Source organism: Tamandua tetradactyla, chromosome 6 (assembly GCF_023851605.1).
Source record: "Tamandua tetradactyla isolate mTamTet1 chromosome 6, mTamTet1.pri, whole genome shotgun sequence".
Classification (NCBI taxonomy): domain Eukaryota; kingdom Metazoa; phylum Chordata; class Mammalia; order Pilosa; family Myrmecophagidae; genus Tamandua; species Tamandua tetradactyla.
Genome location: NC_135332.1, coordinates 93,211,395 through 93,225,807, shown reverse-complemented (window position 1 = coordinate 93,225,807; position 14,413 = coordinate 93,211,395).

The window sequence follows — 14,413 nt, the reverse complement described above, 5'->3', positions numbered from 1 at the left end:
ATCTACAGCGTGCCTACTGCTAACATTATACTTGATGAAAGACAATATTTCTAAGATGCAGAAGAAAAGGATATGTGTTTTAACATAGTACTTTAAGTTCTAGTCAGCACCATAAGGAAAGGAAAAGGAATAAAATAATTGTAAAGGAAATCCACTCCTACATTTTTGTCGATGTAAAATCGTGGCGCTGCTCTGGAAAATCATTTGACAATTTCTTTTAAAGCTAAAAGTGGAGTTACAATCTGACCCATCACTAACAATTATGATCCTTTATCCCACAGGTGTGAAAACTTGTACATGAATGTAGCAGCTTTATTTGTCATAGCCTTATTTGGAAACTTGACAATTGCATTGCAATGGGTAAAAGATTAAATAAAATGGATGCATCCATACTGTAGAAGATTTCTCAGCAGAAAGCACAAACTGTTGAAAACATGAAAATTTAGACGTACCTCAGAGGATTTGTTCCAAATGAAACAATGTCATTTTCTAAAGTACAGATGCCCTGTGGCTTCATATTCATGGAGAAGGAGAAGCAGGATTGAAGACCCACAAAACTTCTCCTTGCTGCCCCTTTAGAGCCACATCTCTGCTTCCACCCTATCTTCAATCCTGGTTCTCCAACTCTAAGAATATGTTGCTTCATGAATGTTATATAAATGAAGCCATATGGCATTTCTCAAAAATGAATGAAGTCAATCAATGACCTCAGCAAAAACAAATGACTGCGTCCATTATCAGGATAAAATAGTTAGCTTTCAAATGAATTTAGATATAGGGAAATGCATGTCTACTTCATCTACTTTACCAAAAAAAAACATATCACAACAGGTAGAATACAGGATCAAATAGGAGAACTGCCTTCTACTAAGCCAAACATTAAAGAGATTTGCCAAAAATGTACCATAGTGACACTCTTCTTACTATCTTATTGTGAACATAGTTATTTTTATAAGAATGTATTTATGCTAATAGATGGGTCATTAAAAAGTAAGTGCAATACTTTATATTGTATGTATGCAATTATGTGTGCATTTGCTCAAATAGGAGGTATAGTTTTCCTGTAAAAGGCTGCTGCATAAGGAAAGGAATGGTCTGGTCTTAATAGCATATCTTCAATTTTCTAGGCTATTCCATATACAGTTGGCCTTATCTTAATAACCCAAAGCAGTTTTGGTTTGCATGCAATATTTAGCAGTTGAATTAATAGTTGGGGATTGTATTTTTTTCACAGACTTAGCCCTTCCTATCCATATGTAGTACTTTTTAGCAAAGTGGGAAATATTAAAAATTCTAAGAAATGGTTTAATGAATGCTTGGCTTGCCTAAAATTATGAAGTGACTTAAGGAAAAACTTTATTAAATTATATTTATACATTCTAAAAAGTGGGAGAAGTAAAGTATGAGAAGCTGTCATGCAATACGAAATTATAACTTTAAATTTAGAATCATTCATTAAGTTCTCACATATATCATGAAACTTACCTAAAGTAATTTCAAATTTGTTAAGTAAAATTATAATTAATATTTGGATTAATTAACAGCTATAGTAAATCCATTAAATTAAAAGAACACATGAATGAAACAAGTTTGATATTTTATGTGAAGCAGGACTGTTAAATATGTTCACTGTCCAAAGATACCCATGCCATGTGAAAGAATGTGTTATGAAAAGTTTTATATACTTAAGACTGATTATCTGAATGACAGAAAAATTAGTCGGGGATCAGACACTTTTACTTACTCAATTTATTGGTATTTTCATTTAAAATAATTGGAATTATTTTTAAATTGCAATTTTGGTTTCAGATACACTTAATAATACCCATGAATCATACAACAAATACGTACAGCCATACATGTTGATATTTTTGAGAAACATTGAGATTTTCTAATCTTGAGTTTCTGTTGCAATCTGAAAATTGTAACAATAAATCACTGGGAAAGGAGTAAAAGAAGTGAAAAAACGGTCTGCAAACAATGGAAACGATTTTGAAGCAATGTGTTAGATCAGGTTGAATGAGAGGCCCTGAGAGAGAAGGAAGATAATCTACGCATTTTATTGGCTTCTCTTAATTAAATTGGGCATATTAAGTCAATTGTACTGCTTTCAGTAAACCAAAGTATATCTATGTAGCTCATCAGAGCAGAATGTAACACTGCTTTATCCTGAATATTAAGAAGACCTGGCACAAAGTTCTATAATAATAAAAAAAAAACAGATAAGGAAAACATTGAGTTAATTTATGGAAAAGATTTTTCCCGTTAAAAAAAAACAGCTTAGTTTCACTGGCTAATGGAGTTGCCACTTTTTACATTCATGCCACATATGAGATAAACGAAAGGCAAATTTTAAAACCTGTAAATAAGGGATGACTCATCTTGTGACTGGAATATTGGAGAAATATTCAGAACAATATTCCAAACAGTCAGAATATGGGTTGTATATTTGAAAGAGCTATTTCCACTTACATATTAATGAACTATCTGAGTGCTTACCAGAAGCCCAAAACTGTTCTAGGTTTGCATATACAGCAGAGAAAGAAAGCAGACAATGGACAAATAAAGAAATTAAATATACTTCATAACGTGATATGTTATGAACCAAAGAGAATTGCAACCAAGTGTCCTCTAGTGATTTAAATGGTTCCATTTATGGTTTCCTTCAAAATCGGCTTCCTTTTGAAGATCTCTTCATGTTGCAGAACTAAACTATCATATCATTAAGAGTATCTGATAGTTATGGCTTTAATCTGAGAAGTCCCAGTAAATTGGTTTTCCCACAGCATCTACTGCTCATTCTTGTCTATTTAAAATGACGTATTCTCTGATCCTTTCCAAAAGTGTAATACAGGAAAAAATTCACGTGCAAAGCTTTGTAATTGTTCATCATGTCAGCCATAATAAAGCAACTGAACATCAGCAGAATAAAATCCTCCCTTACGGTTTCAAGCTTGTATGTGAAAAAGCGACTATATGTTTATCTTAGGATAATTTTTTAAGCATAGTCAGAAAACCCAGGTCATATATAGCACAACGAAAATCTGTATCTTTCTATCACATCTCTGCTATTGGTTTGTACTTGAAAAAGAAAGGAATTAAAAAGAGGAAAAATGAAAACACCTGACGTGAGGGACGTAACCAGCAAATTAAAATTTTTCAGTTCAATAATTTGTTGGGCTAAAAGCTGCACCTCTAAAGATAATAATCTTCTTGAAAAGGTAGGGTCCAATACCAGTGATATTTTGGAATTCTCAAATAAGACATTTTGCCCTTTTGATTTTTTAACTTAATCTGCCTCATAAAAGTTTATATATAGCAATGTTTTTTTGTTTTTGTTTTACATGGGCAGGTATGGAAACCAAACCCTGGTCTCCAGCATGGCAGGCAAGAATTCTGCCACTGAGCCACCATTGTCCACCCTATAGAATGTTTTAAAGGAAATATTTAATTTTCTTAAAACTAATTTCTAATGTAACTTGTCAAAAAAATGAAATTTTGGCAAAAAAAAGCACGAATACTCAAAAGCATCAATAAAATGGATGCACATAATTCATCCTTAAATTGATGGATTTATGTTATGATTTGGCAGTACATGTCTACATTTAAAACTAGAAGATATGGGATCTAATATTTGCAGATAGAATGGGTCCACATCAGGAAAGAAGAGTGGAATAACAATGAGTTGAGCAAAGAGGCTTTCTTCCTTGCTGGCATGATCTGGGGGAATTTTGGAATGCTGAAGGGCACCGAGGGAGGTGGTGCGGGCGGTCTCCTGAAGAGAGACCCGGGACAGGCAGAGAGAGGTCTGTCCCGCAGAGCCTGGAACGGTGCGGCCACGTCCCCCATGTGAACCCCGAAAGCTGCCTCACTGCGCGGCGTGTGTTTTCCCTCTATTAGCCCGGGGCCATCTGTAAACCTAAATGCTTCAAGGTGATACCATCTGTGCCAAGCAGTGGGGCGTGGGGAGCAGTTTCTGCGTGCGGACTTCCAGGAGCTAGGTATAGGGGTGACCCTCCCCGAGGCAGGCAGGCCTGGGCTACCCCTCCCCGCGGCACCCGTGGTGGCGGACTGCAGGAGCTGATTTCGCCTTTGTGGAAGAGCGCCCGCTGCTGTGGGCAGCAGTGGATGAGCTGGCTTTGCGTTGTGACACAACTACCCTTTCAATCCGCCCCCCTGGGTTAGGATGGATCCTTAGGGGTGAGGAGGGGCGGCGTGCTGGAGGCTGGAGTCCTAAGAGCCATTCGGCTGTTCCTAAGACCCCCGGGACTTCAGGGTCTTTCCCAAGCCAGTGGTGACATTGCCTCGCCCCTCCTGTCCTCACAGCACTCACCACTTAATTCAAACACCTTCCTCCTTATCCTCCCTCCTTCCCTCTCCCCTGGCTTTCCTATTTTTCCTACTTCCCTTCATTCTTGAAAAAGAAGATCCAGCCAGAGGATAGAGGATTTTCAATGTCTGGCAAAGATTCTGTGACTTATTACTGTACAGGGTGAGGAATGAACTGGCTTTTTGCAAAAAAGTTTCCCTTTTTGTGTAACGTGTTGTCTTTTCTGCTGCCCTTTGAGTATTGTTGCTTCTTGGTGTTTTGTTTTGTTTTGTTTTCCTTCTTTTTTTTTTTTTTTTTTTTTTATCTTTTCCTACTCCTTCTATACCTTTCTTCTGGGAACTCTTTCCCCACTAAACAAATGGTTTCATGTCCACAGGCTGTCTCACCACCTCCACCCAAGGATCAATTATTGATTATTAAATTTTATCACCAGGACAGAGTTTTTCCTGAACTCCAGATAAACGTACCCTATCAGATTTATTATTTTGGATAAGCCTGGAAATTGAACTCAGACTTGGTTTTTGCCCGCCTAAAACGTATCCCTCTTTCCACATACTCCATCTCAACCAAAGCTATCATCTTTGGAGCTAAAAAACTGAATTTCATGTTTGATTCCTGCCATCAGTTCAACTCTCCGCATTTGATGGGCCATGAACTTTTGTTACAGTCTCCTCTAATTACCTCTCAACTGCCTATACTCCCTAATTCTTCCCACCTCCTTTAACTGCTGTTTTGGTTTATTGTTGTAATGCTTGCCTTAGAATTTCCTAGCTGTGGGCCTACTGTTTCCCTGGTGTCTACAGGTCAACTGGAATAGTGTCCCCCACAGAGACGAGTTCAAGTCCTAAACTCAGTCCTGTGGATGTGAACCCATTTGTGAATAGGATGTTGATGGTGCCATTTTAGTTAAGGTGGGGCCATCTTGAATCAACTTGGGTGTTTCTTCAATATCTTTGGAGTCCATAGAAGCAGAGGACATTTGGACACAGGAGAAAGTGACAAAATAAGACAAACAGCCATGTGACAGAAGGATTGCTGGCAAGACACCACCAGCACAAGACAGACTTGAGAAAATGTGTGATGCTGCTGTCACCTTGATTGAGTTATCCTCCAAGACTGTGTCAATATATGCCTGTTGTATCAGCCAACCAGTGTATCATACCTGTTATAGCAGCCCTGGCAAACTAAGACAGTGCCCCATATATAATCATTGACTTTTATCCCTTATCTCCTGCTTTAAAGTTACCTTTATAAAAATATATTTTGATACTGAAAACATATAATCTTTTAAAAATAACCTATACATAATTCTTTTAATGTGTTGCTGGATTCGATTTGCTAGAATTTTGTTGAGGATTTTTGCATCTATATTCATTAGAGAGATTGGTCTGTAGTTTTCTTTTTTTGTAATATCTTTGCCTGGTTTTGGTATGAGGGTGATGTTGGCTTCATAGAATGAATTAGGTAGTTTTCCCTCCACTTCAATTTTTTTGAAGAGTTTGAGCAGGGTTGGTACTAAATCTTTCTGGAATGTTTGGTAGAATCACATGTGAAGCCGTTTTACTCCCATTGTTTGACCTTTTAAATTATGTTTGGATAAATGTTAAGGATAGTTTCTCATCATTGCACTATTCTTTCATACAGAGTTTGGCTGCCTATTTTCATGATCGTATTTTCCCATTCCCTATTTGTATGAAACATTAGCCTTATTTAATTGACATAGAAATTTGTATATTTACCCACATTCTTCTATATTAAAAATAATGTCAAACACACACACCTGCACACATACATACACATATGGCAAAGATGATAATCATTTTAGATGAAAAACAATAAAAAGGTAGATTAAATTTCCAAGATCCTACTATCAAGTAGTATTGGACAGGGCTTGTTTCAGGGGATTTGGGGGGTACTTTGGAAGAAAATAGTCTTGTATTCAATTTCTTCATAACAGACCTAATTAAGAGACAGAGTGTGTTGAGAGGGAGAGAGAGGGAGAGAGAGAACTTGATATTCTAGTACACGGTTTATCTACTCAAGTAATTTGAAATTACCTGAAGAATAATAATCAAATGAGATGTGTTTTGAGATAGAATATCTTTGTGTAATATTTATTTCCACATGCATTAATTGATTATTTGGAGCTGCAGTTTGAGTCTGAGATTTTTTTCAGGAACTTAGGAAGTTAAGTCTTGATTTTTTGATGCTTGTATTATCAATGGTATAGCCTTGACAGGATTTAAAATTTTTCTTCCTTGGAATTAAAGAAAATATTACTAGTGCTTAAGGACGAATATGGTAAAGCAGAGTTCCTGGGTTCAAATATCAGCTGTTCACCTCTTTAGATTTGCTCAACATACATGTTCTTTTTGGTAAAAAATAAAAATAAAAAAAATAACCTATACAATTGTGTTACTCTTCAGCTTCAAGCCTTTTCATGGATCTCGATCAACTTCAGGATAAAATCAGAATCACTTAGAATGAAATTCATTGTCTATAGTGATCTATCAATGCCTTGCCTTTGCAATCTCTTCTCCTCAATTTTGCTATCTGAAATCATGATCATTTTATAAAAATAAAGACCTCCCTTCATACCTGTGGTACTTTTCATTAGCTGTTGCATCTTCCTGGACTCCTCTCTCTCTGCCCCATCGTCCTCTTATCCATCTGTCACATATTTTTCATTTATTCTTCAAAACTCCTGCTGAAAGCACTCGCTCTAGTTTATGTTTCATGCCAAAACACTGCTCTCCCAAGAAAGTACTGCAGCTAGCCCATACTCCTACAAGAGCCCAACAAGTTTCGAATAAGGTAATAAATGCACAAGGGAGGGAAAACTTTCAAAATGTATAATATATATTACAAAGTAATTACAGGTTATGCAGCTCATCATACAGAGAAATGTATATGCGTATTGCTATTCATGGAGATTTAATAACACTTTATGCTATCTTATTTACATGTCATTTACCATGAAATGTGTAAATTAAACATCTTCCTAAACAGCAATTTAAAATCAAAGAACAAAAGAAAAGTATATCAGGTCCTCTAAGTAATCTGTCTTTGACTCTTAAGAAATCTGAAAGGCTTTCTTGGAAGGACATAATTGTCTCAAAGAAATAACATTTGTCATCTGAGCCTCATCTCAAAAGCCAACAGCAGTTTAACAGCTACCATTAACAAATTGATATCATTTTCCTTTACACAAACATCTAAAAATTATTGAAAAGCAATTTGTTCAACAAAGCCTATGGGTCAGAAATTAAACTCAATACCATAAGACACCACATGAGGAAGATTTAGAAACAATTCATTAGACCCTATGAATAAAAAAATTTTTCAAAAGATTTGGAACAAATTGGTAACTGCCACCTTTGGAATTAATTTTAATGCCTAGGAGGTTTTTTTTTTTCTTTATTGGGGAAGTTATGAGTTCACAGAACAATCATGCACAATATACAGGATTCCCATATACCACCCTATTACTAACAACTTGCATTGATGTGGAACAAATTTTATAATTGACGAAAGCCCATTTTTATAATTGTACTATTAACTATAGTTTATGGTTTAACTTAGGGTTCACATTTGTGTAGTGCAGTTCCATGGATTTGTCTTCTTATTAGAAAAACCAGAGAATAGTTCACTTTAACGTGCCAGCAGAAACATTAAGTAAAAAGTCACTATGAAAAATAGTCTGGCATCATTTATTCAAGATGAAGATGGCTGTATCCAAAGTTCCAGCAATTATAATGCTAGTTATACACACATTAAAACATACTCTCGCACATGTGCACCAAAAAGTCATATCAGAAGGTTTGCTCATCAAAGCATTTTTATATAAAAAAATCTGAAGAGGAAAAAAGATATGTGCATGGAAGAACCATTAAGCATGCGATTGCTGTTCAATGAAGTTCACAACATAAAAAAGAGTGAACTGCAGCTACAAGAAGCAGCACAAAGTCCAGGAAAGTTATGTAGACACTCAATAATTGCATGGTAGGAAAAATAATTGCATCTTTGACTTTCAGTCTGACACGGTTTATTTTGAATTCTATCAACTTTGCTAAAACAGAAGTAGACTTCATTTCCCCATTGTCTTAGTTTCCCAGGCTGTCAAAAGAAATACCACCCAATGGACTGGCTTCAGAACCGGAATTTGTTGGTTCACAGTTTCAGGCGCTAGAAGACTTGCCTCCTTGGCTTCCCCATCACATGGCAGTGTCCTTCCCTCTCTTCTGGCTTCCTGCTTACTTTCAGCCTCTCCCAGTCGCCTTCTCTAACTATGTGTAAATTTACTCTGCTCATACAGGACCTCAGAAATCTGGATTAAGGCCCCTTTCATTCAGATGGGCCACACTTTAACTAAAATAATGCCTTAAGAGGTCCAATTTGCAATGGATTCATACCCACAGGAATGCAGACCAAGACCATGAACATGTGTAAATGGGGTACATAATTCAATTCCCTACACCCCTCATCACAGGGACAGCAGCTATGGAGCAAAGTCCATCATCAGGCACAATTCTACCCATCTCAGGGCTACTTTGCACCCATACCAATTACTGAGAGCTCTAAGATCCTCTGAGTCCATGGTTTATATCTTTTGATATTTACTGTATTATAAATTAAAATGAGATATTTAAGTGATATTTATTAATTCATTTTAATATAGCAGTTAACCCATTCTCAAGCCATATATTAGCACAAATATATTCTTATAAGAATAACTATGTTCATACAAATGAAAAGAGTGTCACTATGATATATTTTTGGCAAAGCTCTTTAATGTCTGGCTTAGTAGAAGAGAGTTCTCCTATTTGGTTCTGCATTCTATCTGTTGTGATTTATTTCTTCGGGTAAAGTAGATGAAATAGACATGCATTTCCCCATATCTAAGTTCATTTGAAAACTGATTATTTTATCCTGACAATGAACACAGCCATTTGTATTTACTGAGGCTACTAGTTGACTTCATTCATTTTTGAGAAAATGCCTGCCAAGTCCCCAATCCTGGATCAATATTCTTTGCTTTTTCAGTTGTCCTTTCATGTAATAATGGAGTTCCATAAAAAAATGTTCAGTCCACAACAATATCTTTCAAGGGCTTCCCTTAGTATGCTGGAGAAGTGTCACATGCTCTCCATTTCATCACATGGAATATTAAACAGATATGTACTCAGGGGTAGAGATGTAACACAGTTAATTTTTTGCTTCAGTAAGGACATCCTTAGTTAAACTAAAATTCTTATTATGGCTGTAAAGTGTGACAAAGAAGAACACAATAACTACTGAAACACTTTTGTGCCACTGCTTTGAGTCATGAGAAGGTACCAGAAGTTTAACACACCATCAGTGCAAACGTCAACAGAGAACAGAGAAATAAGACTTAATATTCTTATAAGAAGTTTCTTAGGACCTCAAGCTCTGTGGGCACCACTTTGACAAACACCACTTTGAAAGGCACTCAGACACAAATGAGCTTGTAATCCAGAAGAGGAGAAAACTCCTATGTGAGCAGCAAGGCGGAGAATAATAAACAACATTGAAGCAATAAAGTCAAATCGCTGTAGGAATTCAGGGACATGTGAATTTTCCTTCCTGTAGAATGCCAGGAAAGCCACTCAGAGAAGTTAATGTTTTCACTAAGTGATAAGTAGATTTTGGAAATGCAGAGAAGCAAAGACTGACACTAATCAGAGAAACTAGAGAAGTCAATGTGTGGAAATAAGAAAGTGCACGATGAGTGAGCTAAAAAGCAAGATTATCAGTGTAACTGATGTAAGAAAATGCATACCCTGGCTACCTCTAAGGCATTTTTCTCCAGGCATTGTATCTGCTTACTTTCTGAGAGGGTCAATTCAGGCCAGTCATTCTATGGAACCAAATTCCAGTTTATTTTCTCCTCCCTGTCCCCTTAATTATTTTAAGACTCAAATTTATCTTTAGATGTATGGTCAAAACAATTGAAATCGCACATTCATGAAAAAATGGTTGTGCTTTGAATTAATATTTGGGATTTATATCTTGAAATCTATGTGTGATGTATTCAATATTGGTATATGGGCTCGTTATTCTGAGCAAGGAAATTCACAATTAAGTGAGGCACCCCAACTTCATAATTAAGTTTTTTAATTCTCTTTGTGATATATGAACCATGAGACTACATGTGTAGGAAATGAATAGATTTCATGCAAATTCTTAGATTATAGAACTCCAACTTTGTATCATTAAAACATCAGCCAGCCTTGTATGCCTGCTTGCCTCTCTGCAGTCCTTCCAAGGGCAGGAGAATCATTTACTGACCAACAGAAGGAATCACCCAGATATGTCATCTTAAGGTCCACTGTGGAGCAGGCAGCCTGTGATTGATCATCCTGTGAGGTGAAGGGGAGGAGCTGCTATTCATGTGTCAGGACTATAGGCATCAACCAAGATTGTCCTGGGGAAAAAGGGCATATGTTTGATCCTAAATCTGCAATCAATTTTTAATTTCAGCTGTCAAGGAACATTCTTCTAGAAATGTTTGAAGCAAACTGTTTTTTTACCACCTTGGATGAACTACATTTATGACAGTCTCAATTCTGTGGAATTGTTTATTTTCACTTCTATGAAATGTGCAAGACAGGAAATGTACCGGTGCTCCAAAGAAAGCAGTCACTTGGAATCTTGAGAAGATGTGAATCCTGTTGTTTCCTTTGCTAAATTGTTGAATTTCAGCTTCTTTCTTATGACTTTTAGTAACAAATCTTAAATATCATTTTTTCGGTATTAGACTAACATCCTATTGGCAAGTTCTGAACAATTTTACAGTTCAAAGTCTCCTTCAATGCTTTAATCACACTCTAAAATTTATACTTTCCCTTCTTTGACAAGAAATAATGATGATATTGAAATTAACATTCTCTGTTATATTGTATAGTGAGTAATATATACTTTGCTACATATATGCACTTATAAAATCAGATTAATCTTGCTAAAGCATCAAATAAACCTTGAAAATAAATAAACTTTTAATAAAAGTTTATATTGAGTCTTTAATTTACATAAAGTAAAATGCTCATATTTGAAGGGCAAAGTTCAGTGGGTTTTGTTTTTTTTACTTTTGTATTGTATAGTATGACATAAATACAAGGCAAAGAAAGAAAAAAGCAATAATTTTCAAGGCATTCTTCAACAAGTAGTTACAGGGTAGAGCCCAGAGTTTGTCAGGGGCTACATTACCATCCTCTCAGATTTTTCCTTCTAGCTGCTCCAGAATATAACAGGCTAGGATTGTGATGTGTGTCATCACAATTGACTGTTTTTTTCCTTTTTGTGTCAATTAATATATATACAAAAACACAATACATTTCAAAGCACAGCCAACAATTAGTTATAGAATATATTTCAGAGCTTGACGTGGATTACAATTTCAAAGGTTTAGATTTTTACTTCTAGTTGCCCTAATATACTGGAGACCAAAAAGAAAAAAATCAATTTAATGATTCAGCAATCATACTTGCTTGTTAAACCCTACCTACTCTGTATAATTCCACCATCACCTTTGATCTTTCTCTCCCACTCTTTAAAGGTATATGGGTTAGGGCCATTCTAACTTTTTCATGTTGGAAGGAGCTGTCAATAATATGGGTCAAGGAGATGGAACTTGCTGATGTTCTGGAGAGGCTGGGCCCTCTAGGTCTCAGGACTTATCTGGTCCGGGGACCTATCTGGAGGGTGTAGGTTTCTGGAAAGTTACTCTAGTGCATGGAACCCTTGTGGAATCTTACATATTACCCTAGGTGTTCTTTAGAATTGGCTGGGATGGTTTTGGTTGGGGTTCGGCAGTTTATGATAGGTAGCAATGTCTAACTGAAGCTTGCATAAGAGTGATCTCCTGAGTAGCCTCTTGACTCTATTTGAACTCTCTCTGCCATTGATACTTTATTAGTTATACTTCTTTTTCCCCTTTTGGTCAAGATGGAATTGTTGATCCCACAGTGCAAGGGCCACACCCATCCCTGGGAGTCATCTCCCATGTCGCCACAGACTTTCACCCTTGGATGTCATGTCCCAGGTAGCAAGAAGGTCAATGATTTCATTTGCAGAGTTGGGCTTAGAGAGAGTGAGGCCACTTCTGAGTAACGGAAGAAGTCCTCCAGAAGTAATTCTTAGGCATACTTATAAATAGGCTAAGCTTCTCTGCTACCTACATAAGCTTCACAGGAGTAAGCCTCAAGATCAAGGGCTTGGCCTATTGATTTGGGTGTCCCTAATATTTGACACAGTATCAGGGGTTTCCCTGGTGTTAAAGTTTAATAGTTCCATATTTTTTCTCCCATCCCTTAAGGGACTTTGCCAGTACTTTTTGATAACCTGCTTAATATACTCTAGGATGTGTCTGGGCATTACATTAAGCTATACAGGATTAAAGGCCCTCATTCTTATTCTGGTCTCACTGTGTTTTTTATTTTGTTTGTTTTTATTAATTTTTAATTAAAAAATACACAACAAACAAACGCTTGCTAAAGCATCAAATAAATGTTGAATAAAAGTTTATTTATTGAGTCTTTAATTTACATAAAGTAAAATGCTCAGATTTGAAGGGCAAAGTTCAGTGGGTTCTAACAAATGTATATATGGACATGTAACTACTCCACTCAGCAAGACATATACCTTTTCCATAACTCTAGAAAACTCTGCCATGTCTCTTCCAATTACTTCTCTCAGCAACCCTGCAAAACGCTATTCTGATTTTTATCATCATAGTTTACTTTTTTCTAGAACAGAAAATAAAAGAAATCATGCAGTCTGTGCACTTTTCTGCATGGTATTTTGAGATCAGATAGGTGGTTTTGAGACTCAACTATGTTTTTCTGTGGATCAGTCATTCATTGTTAATATTGCTGTGTGGTAACCCACTGTTTGAATATCACACAATTTGATTACCCAGCCACCTGTTAATGGGTAATTTTGATGATTTTCAGTTTTGACTGTTATATACAAAGTTGCTATGAACATGGTACGAGTCTGTGCTGGTTTGAAAAAGATGTATGTACCCTAGAAAAGCTATGTTTTAATCCTAATCCCATTTGGTAAAGGCAGCTGTTTCTTCTAATCCTTATTAGTACCGTATGTTGGAAATTTTAGATTATCTCCATGGAGATACGACTCAATCAATTGTGGATATTAAATTTGCTCCACCCATTCCAGGTGGGTCTTGATTAGTTTACTGGGATCTTGTAAAAGAGAAGACATTTTTTGGAGAGAATGCAACAGAACCACGAAGCAGAGTGTCCACCAGTCAACGAGCTTTTGAGAACCAAGAGAGAGCCATGGAAACATGACAGAAGGACGAGAGAGCCACGGAGTCCACCAGCCAGTGACCTTCAGAGATGAAAAAGGAAAACGTCTCCTAGGGACCTTCATGAAACAAGAGGCCTGGAGAGAAAACCAGCAGATGCCACCATGTTCACCATGTACCCTTCCAGCTGAGAGAGCAACGCTGAGTATCATTGGCCTGCTTGAACAAAGTTATCTTTCCTTACATGCCTTAGATTGGACATTTCTATAGACTTGTTTTAATTGGGACATTTTCTTGGCCTTAGAACTGTTACCTTGTAACTTACTAAATTACCCGTTTTAAAAAGACATTCCATTTCTGTTATATTGTATTCCCACAGCTAGCAAACCAGAACAGTCTTTTTTGGAACATTTGCTTCCATTTCTCTTAAGAATGGTTAGACCATTGTACCCTCCAGGCAGCAATGTTTTAGAGCTTAGTTGCTCCACATACTTGACAACACTTAGTAAATTCAATCTCTTTCATTTTACTTATTCTATTATGTGACATGGTAGCATAGGATGTTCAATTTACATTTATCTGTGTTATAATGAATTTGACCATCTTTTCCCAAATTTATTTAGGTTTTGTACATCTTCAGTGATATGTTTGAAGCTCCTGGTTAGACCTTTGCAAAATTTTAATTGCGTTATATGTCTTTTAGTTAATGATTTCTATTATTCTGGATACATTCCCTTTACACATTGATGCCCAAATGCACACATACATTCTATTACTATTGTCAAATTAAAAAA